Source organism: Lolium perenne, chromosome 5 (genome assembly GCF_019359855.2).
Source record: "Lolium perenne isolate Kyuss_39 chromosome 5, Kyuss_2.0, whole genome shotgun sequence".
Classification (NCBI taxonomy): domain Eukaryota; kingdom Viridiplantae; phylum Streptophyta; class Magnoliopsida; order Poales; family Poaceae; genus Lolium; species Lolium perenne.
Genome location: NC_067248.2, coordinates 227287139 through 227306382, shown reverse-complemented (window position 1 = coordinate 227306382; position 19244 = coordinate 227287139). Strand labels below are relative to the sequence as shown.

General features: G+C 39.2%; 2 long non-coding RNA genes across 3 annotated transcripts; both read left to right on the top strand.

Annotated features, from left to right (window-relative positions):
- The first annotated feature begins 23 nt into the window (after positions 1-23).
- On the top strand, positions 24-4502 carry LOC139831372 (uncharacterized). 2 transcript variants are annotated; one of them, XR_011746085.1, is made up of 5 exons: positions 24-529; positions 654-760; positions 2058-2142; positions 3811-4200; positions 4300-4502. It is a non-coding gene; the product is annotated as an uncharacterized lncRNA (long non-coding RNA). The 2 variants fall into 2 exon arrangements; XR_011746084.1 differs by lacking the exon at positions 24-529 and having other exon boundaries at positions 628-760.
- A 755-nt stretch (positions 4503-5257) lies between these two features.
- On the top strand, positions 5258-10203 carry LOC139831371 (uncharacterized). The gene is made up of 3 exons (XR_011746083.1): positions 5258-6609; positions 8276-8665; positions 8765-10203. It is a non-coding gene; the product is annotated as an uncharacterized lncRNA (long non-coding RNA).
- The last annotated feature ends 9041 nt before the right edge of the window (positions 10204-19244 follow it).

The window sequence follows — 19244 nt, the reverse complement described above, 5'->3', positions numbered from 1 at the left end:
CGGGTTATCCACAGATGGAAGCTATGTGTTCAGTAACAATCCAATCTTTTTTAGAATCCACGTGGTGAAGTTTATATCCATGATAGTCCTGTTTAACTCTATATTGTTAACTACTTCATGTTTCCTACTTATCTTAGTATTGGAAGACCATCTAATCTTTATTTTTCTCTGGTCAACTTAATTAGTTGTCTGCGTGTTAGTAATCTCAACGGTTAAGCTTTTAGGTGTGCTCATAATTTGACTTCTGCGAACTATTTGGATGCAGTTAAGCTTAGTCTTTTTTTTAATTTTTAGGTTATTTGTTTAATCTATTAAGATCCATGCATCTACTGTTTTGGCACAGAATTTTGTTTTATTTAGTTTGTGCATTTCAATTCTAAATTACCATTACGTGCTGAAGTTCATATAAACCCACACACATCTTTCTTCTACGAAGGAATGATGGATTTGATATGGCATTAGTGTGGTAGCTCGTGCTGAATAAGTATGGTTATCTGGTACTCTCTGCTGCGATCGCTTCTCCTATTAAGTGAGTTTTAAATAAGTTTCCTTTTTTTGTGTTCTGTACAATTTGGTATTAAGCATCAGCTTTAATAATGTGCATGCAACAGGATTGGCGATAAAAAGTTGATCAATCTCATTTACAAATGCAGGTTACTAAGTTGGAAGTCCTGCCACCGAACAGACTGCAAGGCGACCCAGCCCTCATGACCCCTTCAGCGCAGCGTTATCACTCCACACCACCATGCCGTATGCAAAGGTAAAAAACTCAATCTTGTGCCCTACTTACATCAATAGTTTTGAAGTCTTTCATGAATTTAAGTGGTAGATTTGTAGATTGATAATAGCATACTAGGCGATGAAGATCGATTGTCCTAACTTGTATGGTGAAAACTTCTTGCTTATTCTATTAAATAATGTGTGTAAACTAAAAAAATTATACCGCTGCAAATGGAGTTGAAATATCCTGCTCGAAGAAACAATCTTTTCGGCAATCAGAAGACATTAGGTCAAGGTATATTCTAGGGTCCCTATGTGTCAAGGAAAATGAAATACATGATTCTGGTTTCTTATCTGCATGCAATTGTGCATCTATGAGGTGGAGAGGACTTGCAGGTTTATTGTTTCACTTTGCATTGCAATGCGGTGGAGGAAGCAGCATGCTGCTGCGATATGCACTAATAATCTTAGAGGCGAACTCTTTATGCAATTCTAAGTGCACTATGTTTATCCCTGTAGTATGGCACCATTTTAGCGGGTCTGGGTTGCTTTCTAATGCTTATTGATATTTTCCCTTCTATTGGCATATGCACAAGATGACATGTTTTATGCTTATTGGTACATATTTTTTTATTTTTTTATTTTTGGAGAAATGGAATAAGACACATAGATGGCTGCATCCTCACTTCATCTTGATAAGCAACATCAGTTGTAATATGGTAGTTGTCTCATGCTTTCTAGAGTTTTTACATGTACCGACTGTCAAATTTTGCAAGTCGTGGCTTTGGATAGGTGGGTGTTTTTTTTTGCTTTGACCGAATCAAGTTATTTCTTGCTATTTTTATGAGAAGAAAATAAGATGCAATAAAAGTCAATGACAAGCCGTTTGATAAACCATAGTTACAAATGCCAGAAAATAAGAACTGGCAAGAGGTTTGGGTACTTCTGGTATCAATGTAGGAAATGGAAAATCTTGGTCTGTTTTTTGTATGTCTTCCAATTACATTGAATCAGTGCTGTATTAGAATTTAAGAAAAAAATTCAAAGCAGAGTTTTAGTTGACACTTAGTGTAAAAAAGAGAAAATACAGTGAGAGACTTGGTTTGTGCGATGATAAGTAACATGCTGAATTATGACATAGAAGGTAAAAGGGAACAAGCATGCTTGTGTTATTTCGGTAACTCTTTGCTAGCAACTCTCCCGTTTTTTAGATCTATTTTCCCATGGGATGTTCTTTAAGATGAATACTTTGTATCGACTTTACCATATAATTTTGTCAACTAGGTTTACAGAAATAATGTTAGACTATTTCTGATTGTTCCAACTTTACCTGTCAGGACGATCCTGATGGACATGCTGAAGAAACATGCCTGCCTCTCCACCAGGAGAACCTATTGATATCTTCAGTTCAAATGCAGATAGGTAAATATATTGGTTTTCCTTTTTACACCACAACTATTTGCTTCAGAATCACCCTCTATATACTCACTCAATTACCAGTGCTTAATTCTTATTTCTTGAATCGATTATTTAGAACTCATGTCAGTATATTCTGAGCTTTCTGGGTGTGTTCATATAGTTACTTCTGGTTAAATAGTTGATCTCTTGATACCTTAATCTAAATGGTAAGGGCTGGTGTCTCTTCCACTGTCACACCCTACCTAAAGAGATGAACCTGGTGCTAAGAATATTTAAGTGTGTCATTGTACTTTGATATTGTTGGGTTTTAAGAATATATGACCCCATAGTGTTTATTGATTTGCAAAGCAAACTTATAGATAGGAACTCATTGATATTGCATAATTATAATGCAGCTTTTTCACATGGAGGTAGTTCTTTTGCTAACAATCAGATTTTGTAGTCGCAACATTGTAGAATGCTGCAGCTGAACAGGTTTGCATATGTTCCCTGCATATATTATTCATGCATGATCTTCAAAGTTCCATTTTGGTAAATACTACCAAATTTACAGGTAGTTGTCCAATCAGTGTGATTTATGACAGTTTATGGAGATCTCTCTTACAAAAAATTCCTCCTCATTTTTATTTTGACTGGGTTTTTAAGGATTTTATGTTGTTTATTTGCATGTTAAGGGTGTGCGGAAATGCTCTGTTTCAAGATACTACACATCCAAATGCGTGTGGCCGATTTGTTCTCCTTAACAAACTGATTTCCTTTGGGGCCTCACTCTGGAGTTGTCCTTCCAATTTTACAGTAGTCGTTTATGTTTCTATGCATGTTAGGTGTTTGCGATGTTGCTGATGGTCATGCTAGCTACCAACATTTTCGGAATTACTTTCTTATATATGCCTCCTTTTCTCTGTTAATAGTTTGGGATTTCAGTGATTGTTGTTAATTCAGCTAAGATAGTTGGTTTTATCAATTCAACTAACTAATCTTGATTTTGGGAAGATAACACTTTTTGTGCCTTTTCATGCACTCATTTGTTTGTACTAGAATGTGGCAATGGAGATCAATAGATTCAATGTTTTGTTGTTTATCCAAGAAGAACCGTTTCAAAAATGTGAGGTCGATGCTTTGAATTTAATTGATTTGTTGCCTACAAAAGTAGTGGTTTAATATCCACTCTTTTGCTTTCAACATAAAAGAGATTAGTTTGTATCGTCCATGCAGAGTGAACACTCCGAAAGCATTTCACGGACAATTAATCTTGATGGCCACGTATTATGATCATGTTTTCTATAGCAAAGGTGACATATCCATCATTTTTATAAACCCTTATAATTAAGGTAGTAGTTGAGACTTTTTAGTATCTTCGATCTACTGTCACATTCAAATTTTGCTTAGCCTACACATTGATTTGATTTCCGTCATCTGTGTGGAGTATCCTGGATCAGAGTACCGGACATGGAGATGCCTTCCTGTTCTATACGTTTGCTGTCATGCCTTTCATTGTTTCTTTAATTTACACATCAAGGATTTGTTACTACAGTACTCCTCTCTGTTTGCAAGATTTATGCCCTGTTTGCAAATAGAGGAGTACTGTATTATTGATTCCCATTGTTTCTAGATATTTACTCCGTTGCACTGAATACTGAAATTTTACTTTGTGATGTGGGCATTGCTCAGCCATTGGTGTGGAATACAGCGACATAGTATTTTCCTCTTCCCGAAGCGTGCGCAAGGACCAAGAGACTGTCTGATCCCGTGGGTGATGATTTGGGTTTTGAACTGCTGCTGGCCGTGGGATGTGCTTGGATGGTGGATGTTTGGGTCAAGGAGACAGCAAGGCACTCCATCTCAGATCAGTATTTTAGTATTGTTTTTTTTGCTCTATGACAATTTCATCCCTTCCAGGAGCTGGTTCATTGCTGGGAGGCATATGTCTTCATTTCTCTGGACAGGTGCTCAATATTGTGTATCTTTTTTATTAGCATTCAAGCCATGGGCTTTGGCCTTAAACATGCATGTGTTGTCTTGAAAAGCGTTTGGAGAAAATGAGAGGAAGAATTACTATAGGTAGATAATCATGATATTATAGTATCGAATATGTGTTAATGTTCTGTTGTTACCGTTTCTGACATTTGACTGTTGCTTAATTTATATTTCCATTTGCAGGGGTGTTCAATTTTGGTGGTGCAAGTACCATTTACGTTTCCTCGCTGCCGCAACAATGCCCAACTTATGTAGATGTTGCTTTTGTTGTTCTTTCATTACTTCTATTGCTCTTGACATAGCTCCTATGTTTCCCTGGTTATATATAAATGTTTCCAATTTTGTTTGGAATTTTGTTTGCCTTATTCTAAGTTCATCCTATTGACTTCGTTTTCTAAAACCTAAGAAATGGATTATTATTTTTGCACTTAATTTTTATGGTACTATACGAAGTGTGTATTCTTATTAGATTCACGGGGTCGTGCGCCAAGGCGCACATCTAAATCTAGTTGGACTAGAGATAAGGGTAGTTAGAGACTAAACTTGTGAAATAACTAAAATATTAGAAATTTTGAAAAAAGGGAAAAAAAGAGGGAGTTGAAAATAATTCGAAAAAAAATTACGGTAGCGGGGTTCTACCGCGGCAGCGTTTTGATGCATTTTTCTGCCACGGCAGACCCTTTAGCACCGGTTCGTATTACGAACTGGTGCTAAAGATCCTCTCGCTCGGACGCCCTGCAGCCGCCACGTGGTGCACCCTTTAGCACCGGTTCGTAACTGAACTGGTGCAAAAGGGGATCCTTTGGTACCGGATTGTTTGCACCGGTTGGGCATCCGGTGCATATAGCCCTTACCCACCGGTGCAAAAGGCCATTTTCCACTAGTGCGTGGCCACGTACGTACAGCCGACCTCGATCTGCTTGGCGCGAATAGCCCAGGAAGAAACACGCGTCCACGTGTACTTCCCGCGACTCGCTTCCCACCAGGCACTAGATTGGGAAATCCATCATAGGACTCATAGGAGTTTATTAATCCGTTGTGCGAAAATATGTTTTGAACTGTAAAAAGTTTTGAAATAAAATTTTGCAGGTAAATCTAGATATTTTATGTTCATACATAAGTTTTCAGAAAATTTAATGTTTTTCCGTGTCTTCTGTAAAAAAAGATAAATTTTGATGCTACAACACGACTACGTGCAGAACATTCTTTTGTTATTTTTGTACATGCCACATAAAATGTTGTTTTTTCTCAAAAACTTGTGTACAAACATAAAAAATCACAATATACACCATACATTTTATGTCAGAATTTTTTAACATTTTTAAAATTATCTTTTAATTATTATACATAATAGGTGCAAATGCTCCTATGAGCCGAAACGTCTCCTCCACTTGAATAGCAAATTTTACTTTCTTCTCTCGTATATGAATCTTTATGTGTGCTTCTTATGACTTATATGCCCATACATTAGTAGAAAATGAATCTTTTGTTCGGAGCTGCAAAGAGCATTAGTTTCGGCCGTGATACGATTCGGGACTATTCAAACGGCTAGAACGCGCGGCCACATCTAGTCCCGGTTCGATCAGGACCATTAGTTCCGGTTTATGATACAAAGCGAGACTAAAGAAGAGGCGATGAGTACGTCAGACCGCGAGCACCTTAATTTAGTCCCGGGTTGGAACACCAAGACTAAAGACCTTTTTATTTGCACCTTTAGTCCCGGGTTGCATCCATAGAGGACCGCGAGCACCTTAATTTAGACCGCGAGCACTATTGGTATACTATGCATGAGGCTTGCAACTTGTAGGATATAATTTACATAACTCATATGCTTTATTACTACCGTTGACAAAATTGTTTCTTGTTTTCAAAATCAAAGCTCTTGACCGAATCAAGTTATTTCTTGCTATTTTTATGAGAAGAAAATAAGATGCAATAAAAGTCAATGACAAGCCGTTTGATAAACCATAGTTACAAATGCCAGAAAATAAGAACTGGCAAGAGGTTTGGGTACTTCTGGTATCAATGTAGGAAATGGAAAATCTTGGTCTGTTTTTTGTATGTCTTCCAATTACATTGAATCAGTGCTGTATTAGAATTTAAGAAAAAAATTCAAAGCAGAGTTTTAGTTGACACTTAGTGTAAAAAAGAGAAAATACAGTGAGAGACTTGGTTTGTGCGATGATAAGTAACATGCTGAATTATGACATAGAAGGTAAAAGGGAACAAGCATGCTTGTGTTATTTCGGTAACTCTTTGCTAGCAACTCTCCCGTTTTTTAGATCTATTTTCCCATGGGATGTTCTTTAAGATGAATACTTTGTATCGACTTTACCATATAATTTTGTCAACTAGGTTTACAGAAATAATGTTAGACTATTTCTGATTGTTCCAACTTTACCTGTCAGGACGATCCTGATGGACATGCTGAAGAAACATGCCTGCCTCTCCACCAGGAGAACCTATTGATATCTTCAGTTCAAATGCAGATAGGTAAATATATTGGTTTTCCTTTTTACACCACAACTATTTGCTTCAGAATCACCCTCTATATACTCACTCAATTACCAGTGCTTAATTCTTATTTCTTGAATCGATTATTTAGAACTCATGTCAGTATATTCTGAGCTTTCTGGGTGTGTTCATATAGTTACTTCTGGTTAAATAGTTGATCTCTTGATACCTTAATCTAAATGGTAAGGGCTGGTGTCTCTTCCACTGTCACACCCTACCTAAAGAGATGAACCTGGTGCTAAGAATATTTAAGTGTGTCATTGTACTTTGATATTGTTGGGTTTTAAGAATATATGACCCCATAGTGTTTATTGATTTGCAAAGCAAACTTATAGATAGGAACTCATTGATATTGCATAATTATAATGCAGCTTTTTCACATGGAGGTAGTTCTTTTGCTAACAATCAGATTTTGTAGTCGCAACATTGTAGAATGCTGCAGCTGAACAGGTTTGCATATGTTCCCTGCATATATTATTCATGCATGATCTTCAAAGTTCCATTTTGGTAAATACTACCAAATTTACAGGTAGTTGTCCAATCAGTGTGATTTATGACAGTTTATGGAGATCTCTCTTACAAAAAATTCCTCCTCATTTTTATTTTGACTGGGTTTTTAAGGATTTTATGTTGTTTATTTGCATGTTAAGGGTGTGCGGAAATGCTCTGTTTCAAGATACTACACATCCAAATGCGTGTGGCCGATTTGTTCTCCTTAACAAACTGATTTCCTTTGGGGCCTCACTCTGGAGTTGTCCTTCCAATTTTACAGTAGTCGTTTATGTTTCTATGCATGTTAGGTGTTTGCGATGTTGCTGATGGTCATGCTAGCTACCAACATTTTCGGAATTACTTTCTTATATATGCCTCCTTTTCTCTGTTAATAGTTTGGGATTTCAGTGATTGTTGTTAATTCAGCTAAGATAGTTGGTTTTATCAATTCAACTAACTAATCTTGATTTTGGGAAGGTAACACTTTTTGTGCCTTTTCATGCACTCATTTGTTTGTACTAGAATGTGGCAATGGAGATCAATAGATTCAATGTTTTGTTGTTTATCCAAGAAGAACCGTTTCAAAAATGTGAGGTCGATGCTTTGAATTTAATTGATTTGTTGCCTACAAAAGTAGTGGTTTAATATCCACTCTTTTGCTTTCAACATAAAAGAGATTAGTTTGTATCGTCCATGCAGAGTGAACACTCCGAAAGCATTTCACGGACAATTAATCTTGATGGCCACGTATTATGATCATGTTTTCTATAGCAAAGGTGACATATCCATCATTTTTATAAACCCTTATAATTAAGGTAGTAGTTGAGACTTTTTAGTATCTTCGATCTACTGTCACATTCAAATTTTGCTTAGCCTACACATTGATTTGATTTCCGTCATCTGTGTGGAGTATCCTGGATCAGAGTACCGGACATGGAGATGCCTTCCTGTTCTATACGTTTGCTGTCATGCCTTTCATTGTTTCTTTAATTTACACATCAAGGATTTGTTACTACAGTACTCCTCTGTTTGCAAGATTTATGCCCTGTTTGCAAATAGAGGAGTACTGTATTATTGATTCCCATTGTTTCTAGATATTTACTCCGTTGCACTGAATACTGAAATTTTACTTTGTGATGTGGGCATTGCTCAGCCATTGGTGTGGAATACAGCGACATAGTATTTTCCTCTTCCCGAAGCGTGCGCAAGGACCAAGAGACTGTCTGATCCCGTGGGTGATGATTTGGGTTTTGAACTGCTGCTGGCCGTGGGATGTACTTGGATGGTGGATGTTTGGGTCAAGGAGACAGCAAGGCACTCCATCTCAGATCAGTATTTTAGTATTGTTTTTTTTGCTCTATGACAATTTCATCCCTTCCAGGAGCTGGTTCATTGCTGGGAGGCATATGTCTTCATTTCTCTGGACAGGTGCTCAATATTGTGTATCTTTTTTATTAGCATTCAAGCCATGGGCTTTGGCCTTAAACATGCATGTGTTGTCTTGAAAAGCGTTTGGAGAAAATGAGAGGAAGAATTACTATAGGTAGATAATCATGATATTATAGTATCGAATATGTGTTAATGTTCTGTTGTTACCGTTTCTGACATTTGACTGTTGCTTAATTTATATTTCCATTTGCAGGGGTGTTCAATTTTGGTGGTGCAAGTACCATTTACGTTTCCTCGCTGCCGCAACAATGCCCAACTTATGTAGATGTTGCTTTTGTTGTTCTTTCATTACTTCTATTGCTCTTGACATAGCTCCTATGTTTCCCTGGTTATATATAAATGTTTCCAATTTTGTTTGGAATTTTGTTTGCCTTATTCTAAGTTCATCCTATTGACTTCGTTTTCTAAAACCTAAGAAATGGATTATTATTTTTGCACTTAATTTTTATGGTACTATACGAAGTGTGTATTCTTATTAGATTCACGGGGTCGTGCGCCAAGGCGCACATCTAAATCTAGTTGGACTAGAGATAAGGGTAGTTAGAGACTAAACTTGTGAAATAACTAAAATATTAGAAATTTTGAAAAAAGGGAAAAAAAGAGGGAGTTGAAAATAATTCGAAAAAAAATTACGGTAGCGGGGTTCTACCGCGGCAGCGTTTTGGGGCATTTTTCTGCCGCGGCAGACCCTTTAGCACCGGTTCGTATTACGAACTGGTGCTAAAGATCCTCTCGCTCGGACGCCCTGCAGCCGCCACGTGGTGCACCCTTTAGCACCGGTTCGTAACTGAACTGGTGCAAAAGGGGATCCTTTGGTACCGGATTGTTTGCACCGGTTGGGCATCCGGTGCATATAGCCCTTACCCACCGGTGCAAAAGGCCATTTTCCACTAGTGCGTGGCCACGTACGTACAGCCGACCTCGATCTGCTTGGCGCGAATAGCCCAGGAAGAAACACGCGTCCACGTGTACTTCCCGCGACTCGCTTCCCACCAGGCACTAGAATGGGAAATCCATCATAGGACTCATAGGAGTTTATTAATCCGTTGTGCGAAAATATGTTTTGAACTGTAAAAAGTTTTGAAATAAAATTTTGCAGGTAAATCTAGATATTTTATGTTCATACATAAGTTTTCAGAAAATTTAATGTTTTTCCGTGTCTTCTGTAAAAAAAGATAAATTTTGATGCTACAACACGACTACGTGCAGAACATTCTTTTGTTATTTTTGTACATGCCACATAAAATGTTGTTTTTTCTCAAAAACTTGTGTACAAACATAAAAAATCACAATATACACCATACATTTTATGTCAGAATTTTTTAACATTTTTAAAATTATCTTTTAATTATTATACATAATAGGTGCAAATGCTCCTATGAGCCGAAACGTCTCCTCCACTTGAATAGCAAATTTTACTTTCTTCTCTCGTATATGAATCTTTATGTGTGCTTCTTATGACTTATATGCCCATACATTAGTAGAAAATGAATCTTTTGTTCGGAGCTGCAAAGAGCATTAGTTTCGGCCGTGATACGATTCGGGACTATTCAAACGGCTAGAACGCGCGGCCACATCTAGTCCCGGTTCGATCAGGACCATTAGTTCCGGTTTATGATACAAAGCGAGACTAAAGAAGAGGCGATGAGTACGTCAGACCGCGAGCACCTTAATTTAGTCCCGGGTTGGAACACCAAGACTAAAGACCTTTTTATTTGCACCTTTAGTCCCGGGTTGCATCCATAGAGGCTGTGGTGGCGCACGCGACGGCGATAGATGGCTGCAGCAGCTGCAACCTTGGTCGTCATCGACACGACGTGCGCGGTAGGCATGCTCCTCCTTCTGCCAGTAGGACCGGCCAGCCTCCACCGACGACGGCAGTGGCGGCTCCATGGAGGCGCGGATGGCCACACGTTGGCCCGGGAACTCCTTCGGTGGCTGTAAGTGAGGATATCGTAGGTGGGTGTAGTCGTCCGCCAAGATGTGGTTCATCACACCCTCGATGGTCTGGCTACCCCACATAGCCGCCAGCCGGTCTCGTTGTTGTCCACGGAAGGCGTCCCATTCCTCCTCGTACCTGGCGAGCTCCATCTCCCGTCGACTGGCGGAGAAGGCGTCCCAAGTGGCGACGTTGTCGGGATCCCAGCGGCGGTCCATGCGCTACTCGGGGGTTTGATAGTACCACCGACCCATCTCAAAAGAAAAGCAGCGTGGCTTCCACAGGGGCCCCGGGTGATGATGCACATGTTGATGAGGCACCTATAGATCGATACCCCATGGACGATATAATGGAGAAGAAAAATTGCGAGCTACACCAGGCGATGAAGAACATATCCATGAAGGTGGTGGTTTGATTTGCTTTAACTTATGAACCTGGAGCACGCTAGCATGGCAATGAGATTCGATCTGACTATGCTTGGACGAAATTGTACCGGGGTATGAGTCATTGTAGCTTGACATCCCTGGACCTGAATGGGAGTCGACACTACGAGAAAGCTGTGGGTGCTATCATTCTATGGCCAAAGGAGAGCATAGTGTTTCCAGGCTCATCGCCAAGGCCACCATTTCCTCCGAAGAGGCATCCAGCAACTCGAAGGCCTACGTCTCCTCGAGCACCTCCAAGTCCACCTCTCCATCAGTAAGATCCAACAACTCCTAAGCCACCTCTCCTCCAGCACGTCCAAGTCCACCTCTCCATCAACAAAACCTAACACATCCAAAGCCACCATCTCCTCTAGCACGTCCAGAGCGGAAGAGTGCTAATACCTCCAAGTCCACCATCCTGGCCGCCAGCAGCAAGAAAAGGGCCCTATCAAAGGATCCTCCTAAGAAGACGGGAAGTGTTGTATCTTGCGGGAAAAAAGTTCCGCACTCAGAGAACAGGCAAAGCAATCCCCCCCCCCCCCCCCCCCCCCCCCGCTCAAGGTGTATATATAATGAAAAGAACTTACATTTGGCTGATATAGCGGGACAACAAGGTCTTACTATTAGTCAATTTCTGCAACTCGAACCAATGCCCAACCCTGATGAACTAGCATGGAAATTTGTCTGCGGGCAGCCTCTGGTAAGACCTCATCTGATCCCACTCCTACAAACACATATGGGAAAATTGTATGAGTGGTATCTGGAAATCACGAAGGGAACATATCGCAATTACCTGATGATGGCACTACGAAAGGAGCATTACTTCCGTGATGACTCCATAGCTATTGAGCTTGAAGAATTGTTTCAGTTCTTCAATCTAGACACCCTCGACAAATCTGTCATCAGTTCCTATTGTTTGTAAGTGATTTATTTCTGTAATTAAGTTTCATGTCTCCCCTGTTCATTGCATTTATCATCACTATATTCTTTTGTACGCCATTATGCAGATGGAAGATTCTCGAATGTAAAAGGAAGGGACTCTATGACATTGGGTTCATTGACCCATATATTGTTAATTTTCCTATGGTAGACCAATATACCAAGGACACATAGCCAACTTCCCGGATTTTTTAATGAAGGAAAATACCGTGGGCATATATTATTTCCTTATAAATTCAGGTGACTGGTAATGTCTTATACACATATTCTATTTTGCTTACTCGATGTTAAGTGTAATTGATGAGTTATGCATGCATGCGTAGTTTCCACTATCTTCTCCTCATCATTAGAGTGGACCTTGGAAAAGTATATATCATGGACCCATTAGATAAAGACCCTGAGGAGTATAGCAGCATGATTTTAATGCTTGACAGGTAATTTTAATCATTATCACACTATATCGGTCTTTGTCGTCGTTCATTTCCTAATAAAATCATTATCACAAATGTTGGAAATGTTCATCACAAAGGTGACCGGTGAATGGGCACCGGAGCTGTGTTATCAAAGGCTCAATGTAAGTACCTAGTGATAGTTTCAATATATATACCATTATAATGCTTGATAATTTTTTGATTGAATTCTATTCTCGTAAAGTGCGCAAGGCAGCCACTAGGGACCAACTTATGTGCATACTACGTTTTAGAGTTCATCAACATGGTGATTGAGCGACGAGTAGATTACAAAAACATTTGAGTACGTAAAAAATATTCGCAGTTTTTTAAATTACGATGATTTGCTATAAACACACCTCATATACTCATATATGATATTATTCTTTATAGATCGAAGGCAGGTGGGGGGACGTCCTACCACAGCCATGCCTACGGCATCTTCAGGAGGAAGTGTCTGAATTTTTGCTTACGGAGGTCAAACCTGAAAACGGAGAATACTATTACCTGTTTAACACCTTCTAATTCAATCATCTCCATGTAATACAATAGATGCAATATATATGTACCCATTTAACGGAGAATACTATTACCCGTTCAACATGTATGATCATCGAGCTTCCATGCCTACCAATTGTATTTTTATTTGTGTGTGGTCGTAAGAGAAAATATATTATATATATTCATCAATGTGTGCGGTATATATGTATTACCGTAGAATATGTAGTGCAAAAGAATTAAATAAAATGGAAAACACCAAAATGCTGGGGTTAGAACCGTAAACCCTGGTGTGGACTTTAGTCCCGGTTGGTGGACTAAAGATCTGCCAGCCAGAGCTTCCCCTCGCTGCCACATGTATTACATTTAGATTTTAGTCTGGATTTGTAAGCCTACTGAGACTAATGGTTGGGGAATTGGTCCCGATTTAGCAGTCCCGGAGGCAAACCAGGACTAATGGCTTTTACGAACCGGTAGAGAACACCCGTTCTCCACCAATGATAATAAATACGTACTTTCCTCTTAAAGCATATGCGGTATGCCTGGCATCGTATATATTCAGTCAAAGAATCATGCTAATAATACGATATAATCATTTACAAGCGGATATTTAGTTGTCAAACAATGAGATCTGATCTACTTACGAACTGGCCATTGGGAATACTTAAAGTTGCGTGATTCGCATGTTATCATTTTGCATAAATAATATAGTAGTACCAGAATTAAGGTGAAAACCACTGTTAGGTGTGAACGGTTACTACTCTATGTCTGTATCACACAACACAATCGTTTAGCTTGATCATGCATGGAGGGTGTTGGTTATGTTATGTCCGTATGATATGCGTGATGCATGAGCAGCCTGGATGTGATATTAGTTGCTTAATATGCATGTGTGAGATACACGAGTACTAACACGATTCTACCAACCATGGTCGGCGATGTTGCAAGAGCTAGGCAGCGCTGCTGCCAATGATGGCCGCGGCCGTTACCAACAACACTCGTCATTGCTACCAATCGGAGGTCGGGAATGTTACCGCTAGGGTCGCCTGTGAGGATATTGCCACTAGCAGTGAGGATTTGTTGTAGATTTTTTTTTTTTTGCTACATTAGAGTTTCCGAAATGATGAGATTTTTTTTTTACATCTTTAACCCACCACGGAAAAAGGGATGCAAGATGCTAGAATAGCACACAAAATGTTACCAGCGATGCTGCCAGTGAAGTCTCACCGGACTTTCTTTATTTGTTTGAACCTTTTTTTGATTAAAAACGAAACAAAAGTGGATTATTTTTGCAACAATGAAGTAACTGTGGGATTAAGGTGGGAGGACACAAAACAAATTAGACACGTGTTGCATCAAGGAGGCATGTGGATCTGGGGAAGGGGGGTGGGGGCGCTCAAGACACGTCAAGCACATCCAAGCTTTTGACCTTGCAAATTTAACAAGATGAGTTTTCCGTTTCCAAAACTGATCACCAACATATGCATGACTTTCTGGGATTTGGACAGATTAAATGGTGATGTTCCGAAATTCAATCTAAAAGCTTAGTTATCAAGTCCGAAATGTGCCCAACATAAACCAAAAGTGGGGCATTGTTTCTTTACCCAGTCGCCATTTGCCAGTAGCCCAGGACTGGCTTGAGGGTTGGTGTGTGGTTTCAATATATGTTTTTTATTAAGTGCATCATGCATTGTACTAGGCGATGTATTGTTGTTAAGATCGTACGCAGGACAATGTAATGTTAGCTTGAACCAATTTTTATTTTAAAACTTTTCTATCAAGCTTCGAGGAACTTATGTTCAAGTCCAGTGCGTTGAACGAAATGAGAGAAGTATAATGGAAAAGCGCGAGCGAGGGCAACATGCGAGATTGCATTCCTTTTCACTTTATACTACTACCTCCATCCCAAAGAATAAGACGCACGCGTATTTCAAGACGAACTTTGACGATAAAAATTGAGCAACAAAATCTTGGTTATACTATGTGTAATTAGTATCGTTGGATTCGTATTGAAAAGCACTTTCTAATGATGTTATATAAACAATCTTTATATATTTGAAGTAATACTTAGTCAAACAAAAAGCACGTAAAACAAAGACGCCTTATTTCTTGAATCGGAGGTAGTATATGACAAGCGTTCCTTCCCTCAGTGTCTCCCTATTCTCAAGCTATACTTCTCATAATTCTCTTTTCTTGCATTGCATTCGCTAGCAGTTAGTACAGAAAAGATAGCCAGTGAAACTTTTGAAACAAGAGGAGAAACACATTTTTTCCGTCATATATCAATTATAAATTGTAAAGGATGTGAAATACTGCATGGAGGTCTGTTGGGTACATCTAGTACAGAACAACTTCTTCAAGATTGTGCACAAATTTTGCATACATAATGGGTGCCTACACTCATAGATATAACATGTGGGCAAGTGATGGTTCTATCTTACATAAAAAATTACCTGTCCTAATCGTTTCAGATTTGATGATGAGCCAATCAACTTAATTATCTCCTAAGTTTATTTACGTGGAAAAACACTACAATGAAAATAGTACTAAAGTATTTTTTGTGAATGTCTATTACATAGAACAAAATTAGTAAAAACGGCGCAATGTTGAAAATATGTATCAATATATTTTTTAGAAATGCAGTTCTAGAACCCTCAACCAATATGTTTGAAGATAAGGAAAACAAATAGTTATAAACACTTAATATATACAATTTCCAAAATTGATTAGCTGAAAAATATTATTTTTGTATTTTTCCAAGCACCAAACAACTATGGGAAACATTGCGGGGTTTCTGCAAAAAAAAAAAAAACAAGACTTCAGTTTAACACGAGTATACTTGAGACATTGCGCACGGTTACATTTGTTAGGTATGATGAATAACATTAGTTAAGATTACAAGTTGAATGACCCATATACTGATATACACACCCATACATGTATGGCATATATAGAAAAAAAAGTAAAAGGTATAAATGTTTTATATAAGTATATTAGGATTGTCTTTGGAAGCGAATATGGCAAGCTACACAATCAGAACTACTGTAACTATATAAACTTAGAGGTTTCAACCCTAAAGGCGGGGGTAGATTCTTCGTCAGAGGCTGACATGTATACCTAAACAAGCTGCCACCTCAAAAAAAAAAAATCTTACCATCTCATAATTTTACTTTTTGCTAATAATAAATCATCTTTTTTTTGGTTATGCCCTGTCATCTTCTCCACAATAGTTGCTTGTACCTCCTATAATTCATCGCCCCTTCTCTTTGTGTTCTCTAGGATTTATCTGGCACAATCCCACCCTCTTCTCCACTATTCCTTCCATAAATTAATGGACACACAATCAAACTAATGGTATCACTACACCATAAAATTAGATTGGCGATATACAAGTTAGTCCGGAAAACAACTTTCACCAACAGAAAGTCGGTCGCGATACGGTATTATCGATGTTAAATCTAAAGAAATCAACTTATAAGGTCTTTTTTTGTTAAAAAAATGGACTACCCAACTCGCCAATAGCCTTGTTAGGGTGCCACATCAGAATTTGTGGCTAGCTGGTCATAAGACAAGCCAAAGTGACCATCGGGCTCATATTTGGAACTTGAGTTACCAAAATGCCCATCCTCGGCAAATTTAATGTCTAACGACGTGGTGCCTCTATTTTTTATAGAAGAAGGAAACCTAGGTGTGATATCGGAAATTTGCTCGATCCAGACATGATTCAAACTCTAGTGAGCATGGATGCGCCACTTTGGCCCTGCCACTCTGCCTCTACCTAGTTGATGAGAGGGAAATGAGAAAATAGTTCTGTGTGCTCCAAATTAATAGATATCCATTGTATAATATTTTTTTTTTGTCTTATTTCGATGACAATGTATAAGAGATGACCGCCTTATCAACCATCGTACATACACCAAGCATGCATGCATGTACACCTATGCTCTCATGAAAAGAGCCTACATAAGGGATTGTTGCTCTCATGAAACGTTATCCCAACTACATTCAATGAGCATTATTTTCTAAATAGTTTTCCAGTTTCTATTTCCCAAAATTAAAATCTCTTTTTCAAAAGGAATCAATGGCTAATTTGAAGAAGCAAGTGCTCTATAAGACAAAAAAAACCCATTGCTTTGTATGACACACCGATTGCCAACGAAGATGAAACCTCGAAACACCACAATGAACCCCAACAAGCATGGACGCACCACTATGGCGCTACCACGACGCCTCTACCTAGTTGGAAAGAGAGATGAGAAAATAGTTTTGCATGCTCCAAGTTAAGAGATATCAATTGTAAAATATATTTTGCTGTCAGATTTGGATGACAATGTATAAGATAAGACCACCTTATCAACCATCCTACATACTCCAAGCATGCATGCATGTACAATTATGCTCTCATGAAAAGATCGAGCATAAGGAATTTATCTTGCTCTCATGAAAAGTAATCCCTACTCCATTCTATGAGCATCATTTTTATCTGAATAGTTTCCGGTTTCAATTTCGCCAAAACCAAAATCTCCCGGTCAGAATCAATGACCGATGTGAAGAAGCAAGTGCTCTATAAGACAACAACCTCAATGATTTGTCTGACACAATAATTGCAGCAACGATGAAACCTCGAAACACCACACTATATGAGGTCAACCCCCTCAAAGCTGCTGAAATTAAGGGGATAACACTCCGAGCTCCCACCGCTCAATTAATCTCTCACACCGATCACGGACGCCGTCCTAACATACATACCACCACCGAGCTGCAACAAACATGACCTGACTATCGGTAGCTCAACTTGCACAAGGTAGATGTGCCCGCATACTAGGTTCATCACTCCAAACTCATCCGATGATGTTGCCCTGGCATGATGCTGGAACAACCCCTCCGGGAGAAGTTGATCGAGCCAACTACCTCGATGCACTAGTCATGACTTTGTCAAATCTTAAAGCACCAAGAGTCATCAGTAGACGTTGTTTAAATGCGTTCTTGTGGTGGTGTGCATCTATGTTGAAGAACTCAAATGTAGATTGGGCTCGGTCGGGTTTTCTGGGTTGTTGTTTTCTATCTTGGCGTGCCTTCGTGGCGTTGTTTGGGTCGTTCCTTCTTTGGTGTTATACTATCTTTTTCTTAATGAATACACATGCAATTTTCTAGGATGGTTTGAAAAGAAAAGAAAAAGGAACCTTCCTAGCCGTCTAGGAGAGATCCTGTCTCTCCAACTCCATGGACGCTTGGATGATTAATATTAGGTCGTTGGTGTCTCTCCTCTTCAAGCGCATCGCACAAGCGCCATATGATTTAAACTATGCCGTGCGTGGATTCTGCTTGGAGCTAGCGCCCAACGTCCACCCAGCTCATGCCTAGAGAAAATAAAGGGGGAAGCGCTTGCCGCTTAGATATGCGTAGATGCTAACAAAATCCTGAAATTGACCAGGATCAGACATAACGGAGGGAGACTCATCCTAGCTAGCGGCCGTGCTGCACATGTCCTTATGCATCCGATTCCTGCCATGTCCAATGCATGGGAGCTTTTTGGGCGCTCGATCAACGTTTCTTGTTTTAAAATTTTTGTTTCCTTTAAGCAATGTCCAATGCATGGAAAGCTTTTTTACTTTTTTTGACATAACAATTCATGGAAAGCATAGGCGGAGCGCCTTGGAGGCAAAACTGGGCGACCGCCCCCGCTTCCAAAAGCGCAGCTAGGCAAGTCTGCATCGGATGTTCCCTGTTACATGAATGTTGCATGCAGTACCAGTAGTCCTGGCAAGCTATTGTTTCGTACTACTTTTCAATCATGCCACAGTGCAGCAAGGAGAAGAGAGCAGCCACCCAATACGCAGTGCTCAATTTAATAGTTGTAGCTTGTTATCTGTGTTCATCTGACCGCCAGTGAACAGTATGTTATTATTTTCAACCTGGAGGCTTGGTTCATGGCATTATTCTTCATTTTTCCTTGCCCATTAGTGTGGGGTTAGCTCATCCTCTTCTATTACGTACAAATAAAACTACAAGTCGTTATTAGTATGCCAATTCCACAGAAAACTAAGATATCAGCATATCAGTGCTTGGCATTGGTGGATCTTTGCCAAAAAGATATTTTCCCTCTCTTGCTTGGTATGTAAATTTCTGTGTAAATAAAAAATTTAAGTGCATTCTAAGCTTGAAAATCATCTCTTAATATTACGAATGAAATAACAGCAAAATTAGTGTGAACCTGTAAAAAATATGCAAAATTATGTTGGGGAAATGTTTGCTCTAGAAAATCTCCGCACGACGCAAAATAAAATTTGTGAGGCTAAAATCCACGTAGGCCTGGCAACTTTGATTTTTTTGTTTGTTTTGCAAAAAAAATCCTCGTGTTCCCTAGATTGTTTGCCTCCTAGGAGTGTCGCGACATTCGCCCCCTATATTTGTCCGACGTGA